Below are 15835 nucleotides of genomic sequence, written 5' to 3' on the forward strand. Positions count from 1 at the left end.
CAGAGACATCCTCCTTTATTCTCTTACCAAAAATAGCCATCTAGAGACAGGAAAGTAGACTAAAATAAGTATGAAGACTCCACAAAGGTTCACAGAGACCTAAGGCTCTTCTTTCTCCTTTGTCATCACTGGTGTAAGCTGCCATCCTCAAGGTCACTGTGTGGCCCAAGATGGCTGCTAGATCTCCACCCATCTTACCTTGTTTCTCACAATAGAAAGAAAAAGGAGATAAAGCACAAAAAGCAAGTATACTCTAGACATCTATCTGCCTTTAAGCACTCTTTGCACAAATTCCTCCCAATAATTTTTACTTACAGGTCCTTGGCCTGAATGTAGACACCTGGTCACACTAGCTGCAATCTACTTTTTCACAAGTCAGGTCTGTAGTTTGATTTTTATAACTTAAAAACCTACAACCTATTGAGTTATCCTGTTACTGTTTCATGGAAGAAAAGAAACTCTTGGGCTTTATTAATCATTGCACAGCATTTTCTTGTAGATTACCCTGGTCCTTAAGTCTCATGGGAATTATGAGCCATGGGTGGCATTATTACAGGAGAAGAGCATGAGGTTTGGAAAAATGCAACATTTTATGGCAAGCAGTAAGCCAGCCTGCTCTTGACCCTATTTGATGCAAAAGCAGCCCTGAAAAATGGTCTGGGTCAGGAGCTATCAGGACCTTGCATTCTTGGCATACCCAGCAAGAATATGCTGGGCTCATGGTGGACTGCCTCTCCCAACAAACAATACCATCCTGAAAAAATTCAGGCTTCTGTCACCAATGGAAAAGGGAGGAATAAATTAGGATACAAATGAGTAGTGTCTATGCTGCTGCTGCTGCTAAGTCGCTTCAGTCGTGTCCAACTCTATGTGACCCCATAGACGGCAGCCCACCAGGCTCCCCCGTCCCTGGGATTCTCCAGGCAAGAACACTGGAGTAGGTTGCCATTTCCTTCTCCAGTGCATGACAGTGAAAAGAGAAAGTGAAGTCGCTCAGTCACGTCTGACTCTCAGAGACCCCATGGACTGCAGCCCACCAGGCTCCTCTGTCCATGGGATTTTCCAGGCAAGGGTACTGGAGTGGGTTGCCATTGCCTTCTCTGAGTAATGTCTATAGTATAACCTATTTCCTGAAATAGCTATTTTATATAGTAATATTTGTTTAATAAAGCTTTAAATAACCCAATATATTCTAAAATATTATAATAAAGTGTTTCATTATAATCTGGAATTCTCGCTAGATTTTAAATGGTACCTGGATACTTTGAATAAATATATGAAAGATATCACTTCCCTAAAAACCCTTTGATCCAGGAGGTATATAATTTGGGGTGAGAAGTTTTTGTGCATCTATTTTCCCTTTATTTTGTGGAAAGGGACTGTTTTGATGATGCCTTTGAGGTGAGCAGAGCAGAGAAATTGAGAAACTTAATAGAAATATTGAGAAACATCATAGAGAAATTGAGATGGCATCTCCTCATGTACCCAGCCTCACTAATTGGTTTAGAGTCTCCATCCTTCAAGGTATTTCTACTTCCTGTCTACTATTTAGTTATTTATGCCATCTGTTTCCTGCTGGAACCATGACTGATACTACATATGTCAAACATATTTCAGTACCGAGGTCTTTCCTTTGGATGATTTCTCAACCTGGATAGCTGTAGTATTTGTTTTCTTACATTATTCAGGTCTTTGCTCAATGTTATTTTATCCAAAATGTCTTATAGACCACACTATCGAAAGAGACCTCTTGTAATGCTACTCTTCCTCTCTTATATTTGGATTCATTTTTTGTCATCCCACTTATTACTACCTGACTTTTTTAAGATCTATATTCTTGTCTTATTTTTCATGGGATTCCTTGAGAACCCTATGAACAGTATGAAAACACAAAAGGATATGACACTGAAAGATGAACTCTCAAGGTCAGTAGGTGCCCAATATGCTACTGGAGAAGAGTGAATAAATAGCTCCAGAAGGAATGAAGAAGTTGAGCCAAAGCAGAAACAATGCCCAGTTGTGGATGTGTCTGGTGATGAAAGTAAAATCTGGTGCTGTAAAGAACAATATTGCATAAGATCCTGGAATTTTAGGTCCATGAATCAAGGTAAATTGGAAGTGATCAAACAGAAGATGGAAAGAGTTAACATTGACATTTTAGGAATCGGTGAACTTAAAGGGATGAGAATGGGCAAGTTTAATTCAGATGACCATTATATCTACTACTGCACTGATTCAAAATTGGGAAAGCTGTATGTCAAGGCTGTATATTGTCACTCCGCTTATTTAACTTATGTGCAGAATACATCACAAGAAATTCTGGGCTGGATGAAGCACAAGCTGGAATCAAGATTTCCAGGAGAAATAAAACATCTCAGATATGCAGATGACATCACCCTTATGCCAGAAAGCAAAGAGGAGCTAAAGAGCTTCTTGATGAAGGTGAAAAAGAGAGTGAAAAAGCCGGCTTAAAACTCAACATTCAAAAAACTAAGATCAAGGCATCCGGTCCCATCACTTAATGGCAAATAGATAGGGAAATAATGGAAACAGTGACAGACTTTGTTTCCTCGGTCTCCAAAGTTATTGCAGACTGTGACTGCAGGCATAAAGTTAAAAGACGCTTGCTCCTTGGAAGAAAAGCTATGACAGATATAGTATATTAAAAAGCAGAGACATTACTTCGCCTACAAAGGTCCATATGGTCAAAGCTATGGTTTTTCCAGTAGTCATGCTTGAATGTGAGAGTTGGACCATAGAGAAGGCTGAGCAACGAATAATTGATGCTTTTGAACTGTGGTATTGGAGAAGACCCTAGATAATCCCTTGCATAGCAAGGAGATCAAGCCAGTCAGTAGTCAAGGAAACCAACCCTGAATATTCATTGGAAGGACTGATGCTGAAGCTGAAGCTCCAATACTTTGGCCACTTGATGCAAAGTGTTGACTCATTAGAAAAGACCCTGATGCTGGAAAAGATTGAAGGCAGGAGGAAAACAGGATGACAGAGGACAGGATGGTTGGATGGCATCACTGATTCAATGGATATGAGTTTGAGCAAGCTCCTGGAGATGGTGAAGGACAGGGACGCCTGTTGTGCTGCAGTCCACGGGGTCGGAAGGTGTTGGACACGACTGAGAGACTGAACAACAACAATATTTTTGTTAACTATCTCCCCACCTAAAGGTGACCAACTTGCCCCAATTTACCTAGAATTTTCCCCGTTGTAGTACTGAAAGTTCTATAGTAAAAACAAAAACAAAAAACAAAAAATATCTTAGCACTGAAAGAATGGCTCACCTGATGTTCATGGTCATAAATTATGAATGTGACTATTCTCTAGCATGAGTGTAGGTGCAGAGTAGGTGAATCATAGCCATGGTTAAAGCATTTTGTGGAGCAAGTAAGATAAGAGGGTTGTGGTTATCAAAGGTATATGCAGGAGTGATTATAGTCTCTGCACTTTGATCTTATTTGTAGACACTATAAATGTAGTATTTTCTATTTTTAAATGACCAATAAGATATTGTAAGACATTACAAACATGATGGCATAAATAATTAATGAAGGAAATAATTGGGGGCTGAAGTGAAAGTCATTGATATGTTCCTCCTATTTTCCCCATTACCATCCCATCCCATCCCTTTCTTATTTCTACCAGTTCATTTAATAAATTTGAACAGAAATGTACTCATTAGATTTTAGATAACTTAGGCTCTATATGTATTTACACATTAGATGATTCCACCAACGAGTTCATGGGGGCAGGGATTTTTTAAAGTTTAATTTTTAATTGGAGGATAATAGCTTTACAATGTTGTATTGGTTTTTGCCATAGAAAAATGCGAATCAGCCATTGTTGTTGTTTAGTCGCTAAGTCGTGTCTGATTCTTTTGCGACCCCATGAAGTAGCCTGCCAGGCTACTCTGTCCATGGGATTGTCCAGATAAGAATACTGGAATAGGTTGCCATTTCCTTCTCCAGGGGATCTTCCCGACCCAGGGATTAAACCCACATCTCCTGCATTGTAAGTGGATTCTTTTAGTGTTGAGCCACTGAGGAAGACCTTAAGTTTTGATGGCTGTGGAATATTCTCTTGCATGGATAAAACATTTACTTCAGCATTTCCTTACCTTTGGACGTTTTGTTAGGTTCTAATTCTTTTCGTATCTGTAATAAGGGTGCACTGATCATTTGACTTCGTATTTCATCAATATCTTAGTTTATTTTCTGAGAACAGATTTCATATTTGATATTAGAATATATAGATTTCAGTATTTTTTAAAATTTCTTAAATTGGGTCCTTTACAAAAGTGATATTTAAAATGACTGTGTGAAATTTTCAGAGACACCTGTAACGGGCAACCATTTATTAATGTGTTTTATTATGATGATTAAGGACATGAATGTAGATTAGTCATATGTTTTAGGAGATTTCACATGGAGTCTTATCAGTGTGAAATTTATGAAACAGTATAAGTATGTACTTAACAATTTGTATACAATGCAGTACAAAAAAGGGTATACTTTAAGCTGAAAAATAAATAAATAAAACTTCAGTACTAGTCAAACTGTAACACCTGTTTATCCTCCCCCACAATAAGATGCATGCTCTTTGAGAGAAAGACTTTGTTTTCACTGTTGTTTGCTTCCTCAGGAACTAGAATAGGGCCTCACATTTCATAATCAAAAGATCAATATTTGGTAAATGAATGCATGAACAGGTGTACCAGATCACTGGGAAAGGGTGGGTTGGCAGTAATCTACAAAAAACGCTGAAATGACCTTAGAAGCCAATGCTATCCTCATTTTGCACAAGGGAACAGAAAAAATTAGAGAGTGTATCAAGGTCCAGGAAGGAAACAGAACTTATGCCAGCTGGTTTAATAAAAGGACTTTTGCATGAGATATGAGCTACAAGTATATTGGAAAAGCAGACAAACCAAGGTAGGGATGGTGAGACCTCTCAAACATTAGCTATAATAGTAAGACTCTAGTGTGCCTAAGGATGAAGAGAAAGAAGGATAAGACATTGTTTACCAGAACTCAAGAGCATGGTGAATGGCAACCTCTGTATCCATCCAGAAGGATCAGGAATCTACAAGGAAAGGCACTGCCCGAGGCTGCCCAAAGCAAAGAGAAAGCGGGCAGAAAAACCTGGTTTCTCTTGTTTTTTCTTTCCTTCCATTCTGGAATTGAGCTGGTATCCAGTTGACCAAGGAGCCTAAAAAATGTTGTTTGCAGAGATGGGTAAGAAATGTCTTTTGCAGTTGCATACAAACTTTAGGATTAGGTGTTCTATTTGTGTAAAAATGCCATTAGAATTTTGATAGAGATTACATTGAGTATGTATTAAGAGATTGTTTTGAGTGGTTTGGACATTTTAATGATATTGTTTCAATCTATTAGCATGAAATATCTTTCTATTTGTTTGTGTCTTCTTCAGTTTCTTTCAGCAGTGTCAGAGTTTTCAGTACCAGTCTTTCACCTCCTTGGTTACATTTTTTCCTAGGTATTTTATTCTTCTTGATGTAATTATAAATGGGACTGTTTTCTGAATTTCTTTCTGATAGTTCACTATTAGTGTATAGTAATGTAACTAATTTTTGTATCTTTATTTTGTATCCTACAACTTTACTGAATTCATTTATTAATGCTAATGGTTTTCTGGTAGAGTTTTTATAGTTTTATTTACATAATATTGTGTCATATGCAAATAGTGACAGTTTTACTCATTCTATGATTTGGATAACTTTTATTTGTTTTGTCTAATTACTCTGGTTTAATAGCAGTGGTCAGAGTGGGCATCCTTGTCTTATTTCTAATCTTAGAGGAAAAGCTTTCAATTTTTCACTGTTGAGTATTATGTTAGCTGTGAGATTGTCGTATATGGCCTTTATTACACCCAGGTACATTTCTTCTACACTCACTTGTTGAAAGGTTTTATCAAAAATAGATGTTGAATTTTGTCAAATGCTTTCTCTGCATTTATTGGGATGATCATATCATTTTATCCTTCATTTGGTTGATGTGGTATATCATGTTGATTAATTTGCAGATGTAGAACCAAGCTTCCATTCCTGGAATTAGTCCCACTTGATCATGGTGTGTGATCCTTTTAATGTACTGTTAAATTTGGTTTGCTAATACTTTGTTGAGAATTTTTGCATCTATATCCATCAGGAATATTGGCCTGTAAATTTCTTGTTGAGTCCTTGTCTGGTTTTGGTATCAAGGAAATGCTGGCCTTGTTTGGAAGTATTCCCTCATTTTCTATTTTCTGGAAGAATTTGAGAAGGATTGTTATTAATTTTTCTTTTAATGTTTGGTAGAATTCACCAGTGAAGCCGTTGGGTCCTAGGCTTTTGATTTAATTCTTGATTTAATCTCCTCACTAGTAATAGGGCTGTTTAGATTTTTTATTTCTTCATTACTCAGCCTTGGTCCATTTCTCTTGAAACAAACCCAAATATTAAAATCCCTCCTTTCTGTGTCTTTTTGAGCCATGCTAACAACTCCATTTCACCACATAATGAGGACTAATTGACCATTAAAAGCAAACTGCGGTAACTGGGTGCTGTTTGTAGCAACTGCTTTGTTTCTGACCTATTCTTGCTCTGTTCCAATTTCTTCCCTGCTCCAGTTTCTAACCTGTTCCTGATACCCAGTTGCTTCCTATTTGTTACCCTGTTTCTGCCTCTGGATTTCACAATACACTTGCTTTCTCGGGCTTGAGTCAGTCATGGTATCGGTATTTGTCTCCTTCCACTTGAGGATACTTTGATGAGCTGATTGTACTCTAATCTTGCTGTACTCAGCGTTACATTTTTTTTGCACTATACTTTTGTGTCTAGAGAGAAAGGCAATTCGGAAGACTCTACTAAATATAATTTTTTTTTTTTGGAGAACAAATACAGAATTAGGAAAATATCTGAAAAACACTAACAAACAAAAGCAAAGTCCACAAAGATACAGTCAAGGATGATGATGTTGAAACAGTCTTTTAGAATATGGTTAATACATTATGCAGTTTTCATAAATAAAAGACCAGACTCCTTTCTTCAAGGTGGGACTACTCTAAAGGGCCATTTTAGTTTTGGAGCAGCCTGTAGAAATACTGAGGATTTAACTGACATTCTATAACAATCACCACCTCCCTTTGCCCAGTCCTACTTCTGTCATAACCCCCTCATCCAGATGTTGATCCCAAGGGCATTCCCCAATAAAATTTATGCTTTCCAGGGTATTTGAATGGTAGCAAAATGTGTATATTTAAATTTTACTTTGGTTGTTAGGATGATGTTGGTGTTGATTATAAGGGTGCATGGTAGTGGAGATGATTGTGGACATGGTAGTAGTTTTGGTATTGGTAATAGCAGAGGTGGTATAGGAAAGTGTTGACGGTACAGTCCTTGCTGTAAGTAGTATGTGTAGTATGTGTAGGTATTGGGACATCATTGGCGGGGACCCTGAGAAGTCCAGAAATCTGAGATAGTAGATCATTGGTTGTAGAGATGACTTTCAGTTAGGAACTGGGACAATTTTTATAAGCAACAGATAGATACTGGGCACATGAGAGGTGGAAACCAGATTTTTGGTGAAAACGGTTATGAACATGGCCATGTGCTTGTGCATAGTTGCTTAATCATGTCCAGCTCTTTGTGACCACATGGACTGTAGCCTGCCAGGCTCCTCTGTCCATGGGGATTCTCCAGGCAAAAATACTGGAGTGGGTTGCCATGCCCTCCTCCAGGGGATTGTCCCAATCCAGGCATCGAACCCAGATCTCCTGCATTGTGGGCAGATTCTTTAGCATCTGAGCCTCCAGGGAAACCCAAGAATACTGGAGTGGGTAGCCTATCCCTTCTTTAGGGGAACTTCCCGACCCAGAAATCGAACCAAGGTCTCCTACATTGCAGGCGGATTCTTTACCAGGTGAGCTACCTGGGAAGCCCTGACATGGCCATAGAAAGGGACTAATATTCCTGTGCTTTTTTGATGCACATATCGCCCCATATGTACATGATGTACATATCATGTTTGCAGTCAGCTCTCTCTGGTGAGTGCTCTCCTTCCCCTTTTTGCCTCAGAACCCTAAGTCTGGGTCTGTCCAAAAGCTTCAAAAAAAAAAAGAAAAGCCTCAAAACAGAGTGCAAAAAAAAGCCTTTTGCACTTGACTTCAAAAAAGAAGAGACAGAAGGTCTGGTCCTGAAAAGATAATTTCCCTCTACTTTTTTGGTCTCTGAGATTTATAAAGTTGATAATGTTCTTCTCCATCTTAAAGCCCTTCAGTTGCCCTCTAATGCCTTTACAGAAATGCTAATGAGGCCTTGTCTGCATGGACAATATAGCCACATTGCTGACATCCATACCTACCTGCCTTCCCCTTTGTGATATGAGTGTCTTGGGAGCAGGACCTACATAGTCTCTCTTCTTGTAAGGAACTCCGAGTGGGGCTCTTACCAGGTACTTAGTTAGCATTTACTACATAATGAATGGCAGTCATCCACTTATCACCTAATCCCTACTGTGGTCAAGGATATCCATTACTTAATTAAAGTGAAACAGCAGAGCAAAGGATATAAATTTACTTTAAATGAAAGGAGGCATTTTGTCCAGTGACCTAGTACCAAATTTCTCTGAGCTCTATATCCTACTTGTCTTTAGAGTGAACACAGAACAGTTCTTAATCTAGTTCCTCTTTCTCTTCCAAGTTTACCTGATATGTCTAAGCTAAAAAACCCTTCAAAATATTTCAGTGAAGTTGCCTGCTACACATATATAATTATCATATAATACACATTCCCACATATATGCCAATTAATCTTTTAAAATTTTCTCATTCTAAAAATGTTAAATAGTATACTAAATGTACTGAATATTGTCCATGTAAGCTTTGTCTTCACATGTTGTCAATCATATTATATGTAATATAACTGCAACATAAGATAAAAGAGAAAACCCTCAAACTTATCACTGATATCAAATATAAGTAAACCTGTACTTATTGAGTAGCTTAGACCAAGTTTTCTTCAATCATTGAACTATTTCATAAAGACTATGGCATGTATCACAGAGATAAAGAGCCAAAATTCAGAGAATATTATGAAGAGGTAAAGCCCTGCAAAGTTTGAAATATCTCAACTATTCCTTTGGGATAATGTTACTGATGGGTTAGTTTGCTCTTGTCAAATTTTTCACCTTGCCCTTTTCAGTTTTGGAATCTTATTACTGAACCAAGATTACTAAGAATCTTCCATGTTCATTCATTTTGTAAACCTTTTTAGAAAATATAATCTCTATGTTCATTAAATGCATCATACTCTGAAAACAAAGATAAGACCTTTCATAGGTGAATTATTTAGTCTACAGATAATTTAAATCCTTTGCTTTATCCATGGATAAATATTTTTTAATTTCAGTTATCATTACCACGCTGAGAAGATTAAGAACTAATAGTGGGAAGCAAAGACTTTAAAAGGTATGGATGATAATATAGATGCAGCCTATAGTTTAAAAATGTTTCACTTTTCTATTCTCCTCTTCATCACGGTTCTTCAATTTCCAACTTCCCCTAGGTAAGCATGTATTTTTAAGCTATAAATGACAAAGCAGATCTCATAACTCACTTAGTATCTATATAATGAATTAACTTGGTAGTTGACCTCTGGCTGACATTACATTTTTAAAGGGAACTTGGGGGATGGGTGGAGAACTACATCTCAAAGGCACTACTGCTTTTTGTATTTGCCTCTAAAATATAGATTTCATAAAATCTGCTTATGTTGTTACTTTTAAAAGAGATGCAAATAACTTTAGACTCTATTAAAAGAAAAAATAAAGCACAAATTCCGTTTGGATTTTCTAATATTCTTGATTTCCATGAGTTAAAGTATATATTTTAAAAATTCTACCAGGTGAGGAAATTTATGAGAATTTTGAGGAAAAAAATAGTAGTGGAGGGTACTAGTTATTAAAATACAATATAAAGCTATATCAGTTAAAACAAATTGATGTTGATGCAAGAAATAAGACAAACGAGACATGATAAAGCAACATATACTGTAAGATGTGACTCCTAATATGGGATAACAGGATCTGTATCAGTGTTAACTGGGATAATTTTGTTGTCTTGAAACTTTGATGAAATACCAATCTCAGGACCCTAGGGATATCTGATTCACATATTCTAAACAGAAGAACTAGACGCATTCCCCATGGCACTTACTAAGAAATCAACACAAATCCTGATATGCTTCACTTATCATCTATTTTCAAAGCCATCAAGTAGGAATTCATAGGGGTTTTACAGAGTGAGGTTTTCTTTGGAGAAAATTGTACCCTTGGTAGAAAATACTACACATTTCTCTTCTATTGCTCATACTGGGCAAAGTCATGCTTTTTCAACATCTCCCACATAAGTGAATGGAGCTTCAAGAGAATTACTCACCAAATCTGATTCGTGTGAACAAAAATCAGTTCAGTTGCTCAGTCATGTCTGACTCTTTGCCACCCCATGGACTGCAGCACGCCAGGCTTCCCTGTCTTTCACCAACTCCCAGAGCTTGCTCAAACTCATGTCCATCGAGTCGGTGATGCCATCCAACCACGCCATCCTCTGTCATCCCCTTCTCCTCCTGCCTTCAATCTTCCCCAGCATCAGGGTCTTTTCCAAGGAGTCAGTTCTTCATATCAGGTGGCCAAAGTACTGGAGCTTCAGCTTCAGCAACAGTCCTTTCAATGAATATTCAGAACTGATTTTCTTTTGGATTGACTGGTTGGATCTCCTTGCAGTCCAAGGGACTCTAAAGAGTCTTCTCCAACACCACAGTTCAAAAACATCAATTCTTCGGCGCTCAACTTTCTTTATGGTCCAACTCTCACATCCAAACATGACTACCAGAAAAACCATAGCTTTGACCAGACAAATCTTTGTTGGCGAAGTAATGTCTCTGCTTTTTAGTATGCTGTCTAGGTTTGTAATAGCTTTTCTTCCAAGGAGTAAGTGTCTTTTAATTTCACAGTTGCAGTCACCATTTGCAGTGATTTTGGAGCCCAAGAAAACAACTCTGTGGAGAGGAGGCATTTCCTCACACAGACTGGATGTTTCTGAGCTGTGAAAACTTAGGTATGGTCTGGTGCTGCTATTAAAACAAAGTGTGGTGTAAAAATCTTTTAGGGAACTTGATTGGGGTTCTCCAGAGTGTGAGAAGTGTATCATAGAGATGAGAGCCTGATTTCCCCCTAGAAAAGTTTGAATGTGACAGGCTGTCTTGAATTGCCTGAGATGGCAGGTCCAAAACCAATATATAGCTTTGAATGGATTGGAGGTTTGTTTGTCATAAAGACACTTTGGAAAGTAATGCTTCTAGACTAGCCCCATTTTGAAAGGCTTTCTCTGAAGAACTTCCTGCCTGGATGAACGGACCCTAGGAAGAAGAGGCTGTAGAGGGAAAGCTCCTCCAGGAAAGCAGGAGCTGACTGGGAGTCTTAGGAGGTCAGCAGGAATGTACATCATCTCTAAACTGGGCAGAGGTCCAGGGAGTCAGAGTGGAGGAGGTCTTCAGATCACTGAATCACCCCTTAAGAGATGGAGTTAGCCTTTGGCTACCTGCCATGGAAGAGAGTTTTTAATATCTGGCCAAGTGAAAAAAAAAATACATTTGTGCTCTTTTTTGTCTGATTCCCAGCTTCTCTTATCCTTAACTTGGAAGAGCCACAAATAGCAGTGAGTGAATGGAAAGGAAGTAATGAATAAAACCCAAACCATCCAACTACACCTTGGAGAAAAGAGAAGATACTTTAAAATGAATGTAAGGTACAATTTTTAAAAATTCATTTGGTTGGAAAATTTTAGTACTTGAAAATAAGGTCTATTCATTAATACCCCAAATTGGCCATAAAAGCCACCAGGCTCCATGATAGTTTTAAAATATGTCTTCAAATTCTTTGACATTCTTCCTATCAAGAGATAGAGTCTCTGTCCCTTCTCCTTGTACCTGGCTAGTCTTTGTGACTGTCATTATGAATGAAATATGGCAGAAGCAGCTCTGGGTGATTTCTGAGCCTAAATCAGATAGGGAATGCCTCTGGCCTTCTGGCTTCTCTTGGACACTTAAACTGTGAGCCTTCAGCTACAATGGAAGAAGTTTGGCCATTCTGAGGCCATCATGTAGAGAGGTTACATGCAGAAATCATATTGAGACAGAGATAGCAAGACAGAGATAGAGGTTCATTGAACACAGGGTTGCAACAGAAGAGGTGAGTGAAGTGAGTATGGCATTTGCCTTGGCACAACATTTAAGGGAGGGGTACCAAAAAAACCTAATGATCAAACTAAATCATATTTTAATGCAATGTTAAAAAATAAATTGGAGGTAAATAAAGAATAAAACATCAGCATTTTAAATAAGGACAGGATCAGTATTCCTGATTATTCCTTTTGCCTCCAACTTCAGTATGGCTCACTCAGCAAGGCTGGTACTCATCTGATTAACTACAAAGGACCCAAGGCAACTTTCTAGGGTGATGAAAATACCTGACATCTTGATTTGTTGGTGTCTATATAATTGTCAAAATGGACTGAAATGCACACTTGAGATGTGTACATTTTATTGTGTGTAATTATACCACTCTCTATTTGTGTATAAGTATTTTGAATTATGAGTAGACATGTAATCTAATTCAGTCTAAGGAGTGTTGAAGGAATTCTGCAGGAGGTGTGAGGGACAGAGTTTAATTGGTTTTTAAAAGCAAGCGAGCACACTGGATGGTCGGTGAACAGCATTCTGTGTGTATGTGACATCTGGGACTGCCCTGTTTACCTAGCTGCCAGCCTGAATATGAAGCTGACACATGGAGATGGGTGGGGTCAAAAGAATCGGAGCCAAAAGGGCCAGAGCCCTAACTGATCTATGCCTGATTACTGGGTTTCCTCTGGACATGAACTAACATCTGTTTTATTTAAAAGTCAGTTTATGTTGGATTTTCTATTACAAATTCAGAGAGACACACAATGAAAGCAATACACAGAAACAGGAGGCAAGAGGAGCCAGTGGTGGGCAGAAGTCATGAGTCAACAGAAGTAACGCACCTAACATTGTAAACAGAACCTATCACTTTCCAGGCACTGTGCTCCCACAGGTTAAAAGACTGGAAATGAGACAGACAAGATCTCTGCTCTCATGGGGTTTATAGTCTAGCTGGGGTTGGGAGACAGGAGGGAGGACAGCAACTATTTTGGATAGTGATAGACACTTAAAAGCAAGTAATAGAGGGTAATGTGGCATGAGAGAGACTTGCTTCTGTTGGAGCAGAAGAGAAGCCTTCTTCACAGAGGTGACATTTGACCTGTGACCTGAATGAGGAGGAAATGGGAGCTATCTGAAGCTCTGAAGAAAAATCTTTTCAGGTAAAGATATAGCAGCACATTCCCAGAAGACAAGAAAGAGATGAAAGAGTGGAAACTCCCTAAGAACTTTAATGTGCACTTGGAGGTCTGGTTAAACTGAAGATGCAAATTCAGAATTTGGGGTTGATGACTGAGATTTTGCGTTTCTGACAAGCTCCCAAGCAATGCAAATATTTCTGGTTTATGGACCATATTTGGAGTAGCAAGGCCCTGCAGAGTTGCTCCCCAAAGTGTGGTCTACAGGTTGGTCCACATTGACATTTCAAGTTATTTGAATATCTTTATATTAATTTAACATTGATGCAACATCCATGCATGTAATTACTTTTTTAGTAATCTGTTTTAAGCACAATGGGCAGTGATACACTGGGAGTTTAAAATGCAAAATCTGACTCTGCATAGATAGTTTGAGAAACACTACCAGAGAGCCTACAGTGCTCCAGCTGGAGAGAACTGAATTATCTTCTATAACTGCTAAAAAGCTGGAAACTGCGAAGAAGCTACAAGAACTGCAAAGAAGCTGGAAACAAGGTACGATGGAGAATAGAAATAAAATGTCAGGTGCAAAAAATGGGGATTAGGACAATCAACATTACCATTATCACCACACACATGCATAAAGACAGACAGACAGACAGACAGACAGACAGACAGACACACACACACACACACACACACACAAAGCTTCCATACAGAACTCCTAGCAGCCAGGCATCTATCATCTATTTCTCAGACAAACACCCAGAAATGTCCTCTCTAAGCATTTCAATGACTATAAGCAGAGACTTCCTACTTCTGGAAATTAGGGTCTCCTACATGCTATTTCCTCAAAAGTGAAACACATGGGTCAAGAAGGCTTCCCAAGGATAGAGACTAGAACTGTTTATTGCCTCTTTATTAAATAGTCAGAACATTAAGGATCACCAGACTTTCAAGGAACCAATTTAAACAAATATTTTCAGAGGAAGATAGAAAACAAGAGAAATAGGGAAAGGACTACAGTGAGTCATAATTATGGTAGAAATGCAGAGACTCAAAGAAAACCTGGTCTGTAGAGCTACATCCTCTGAAACAAGCTTACATTTTTCTCTGCCCCTTTGTAGTATAACTAGAAATGTATCACATTTCTCGGTGAGTTTCACCTATGGAAACTCTTGTCTTTCCCATATTCCTAGCTATTCTTTAACAACTCCCACTAGACGACAAAACCCAGTGTGTTCCTAGGAAGTTGAAAGTACTGTTTAGATCACTGTGAATGGCTTAATATGTATATTTTATCAGTTTGAAAGCTTTTAGTTGCAAATAACAAAAGATACAATTCACACTAGTTGAAGAACTAAAGGATATTTTTTGTCTCATGTAAATGAAAATAGAAAAAAGGGCATGGACTTCAGGTAAAGTGTGATCTAGTCACCCAGAGGCACTCTCAAAAACACAACTTCTTCTCTCAATTCTTTCTGTCATCACAAAGGAGGTATATTACCTACAAATTATGATATGACTTGAGTAAGTTCTCATTATGATTATTGCTTATTTATTTTGACTTTTTTTGACAACTGATTTATACTCTTAATAGTATACATGATACAGAAGAAATACTTTACAGGAAAGAGATTCCAAAATGTCATTTTAGCTGGTATAAACTCGAGTCAGATTATTTGGATGTATTCCACCCAAAAAACAAGCTCATCCTAAAGCTTTCTCCCAGCATTTCCTCACTGCACTATAATTCTGTGGGTCCATGAGTAAATAGAGTCAAGGTCAGATGGTCATGAACTCCCAATGCCCTTTCTTTCTTCCTCTGAGAGATAAGACCCAGTCACATACACTGTATGTTTTGGTGCCTCTATTCTTCTATAAACAGTTTGTTATATGAAGAGAGATAGATTACTCTACATGTTCTCAAAAGAGATATAATTTTTACATTTTTCACATGCCTGGCATTCTCTCTCAGCCATTCTTTCCTCCTAATGGATTTCTTGTAGACATATATTTATTATCCTAACATTCTTCTTTTTTCAATCTTGTCTGCTTTCAATTATTGAAAGAAGTTAAAGATTGTTTAAAATAGCCTATTTTTTTCTAACATTGAACAAACAGAAAAAAAAAAAGCATCCAAAGTCCTTTCTTTTACTTGAGAAACTAGAGGCTAGTTAAAGCCATAAAGTTATCCAGCCAACACTGACTATAAAAACCTTTCTGCAAACTATAATAAATAAAAATGAATATTTGTTATATATTACCTAATCCTTAGGCAGGAAGAGATGTAAATACGTCAACTAGTTTGCATTTAAATGGAGCAGTATTAGTTAATAAGAGACACAGCTGTTTAAAGACATGGAAATAAACCATTGGCCTACAATTAGAATTCCTCCAAAGTTATTTAGTCCTGGGGAGAGGATTTGGTTCATACACAGTGCTGACC

This window comes from Giraffa tippelskirchi, chromosome 1, assembly GCF_054371585.1.
Source record: "Giraffa tippelskirchi isolate mGirTip1 chromosome 1, T2T-mGirTip1v1.2.pri, whole genome shotgun sequence".
Lineage (NCBI taxonomy): Eukaryota > Metazoa > Chordata > Mammalia > Artiodactyla > Giraffidae > Giraffa > Giraffa tippelskirchi.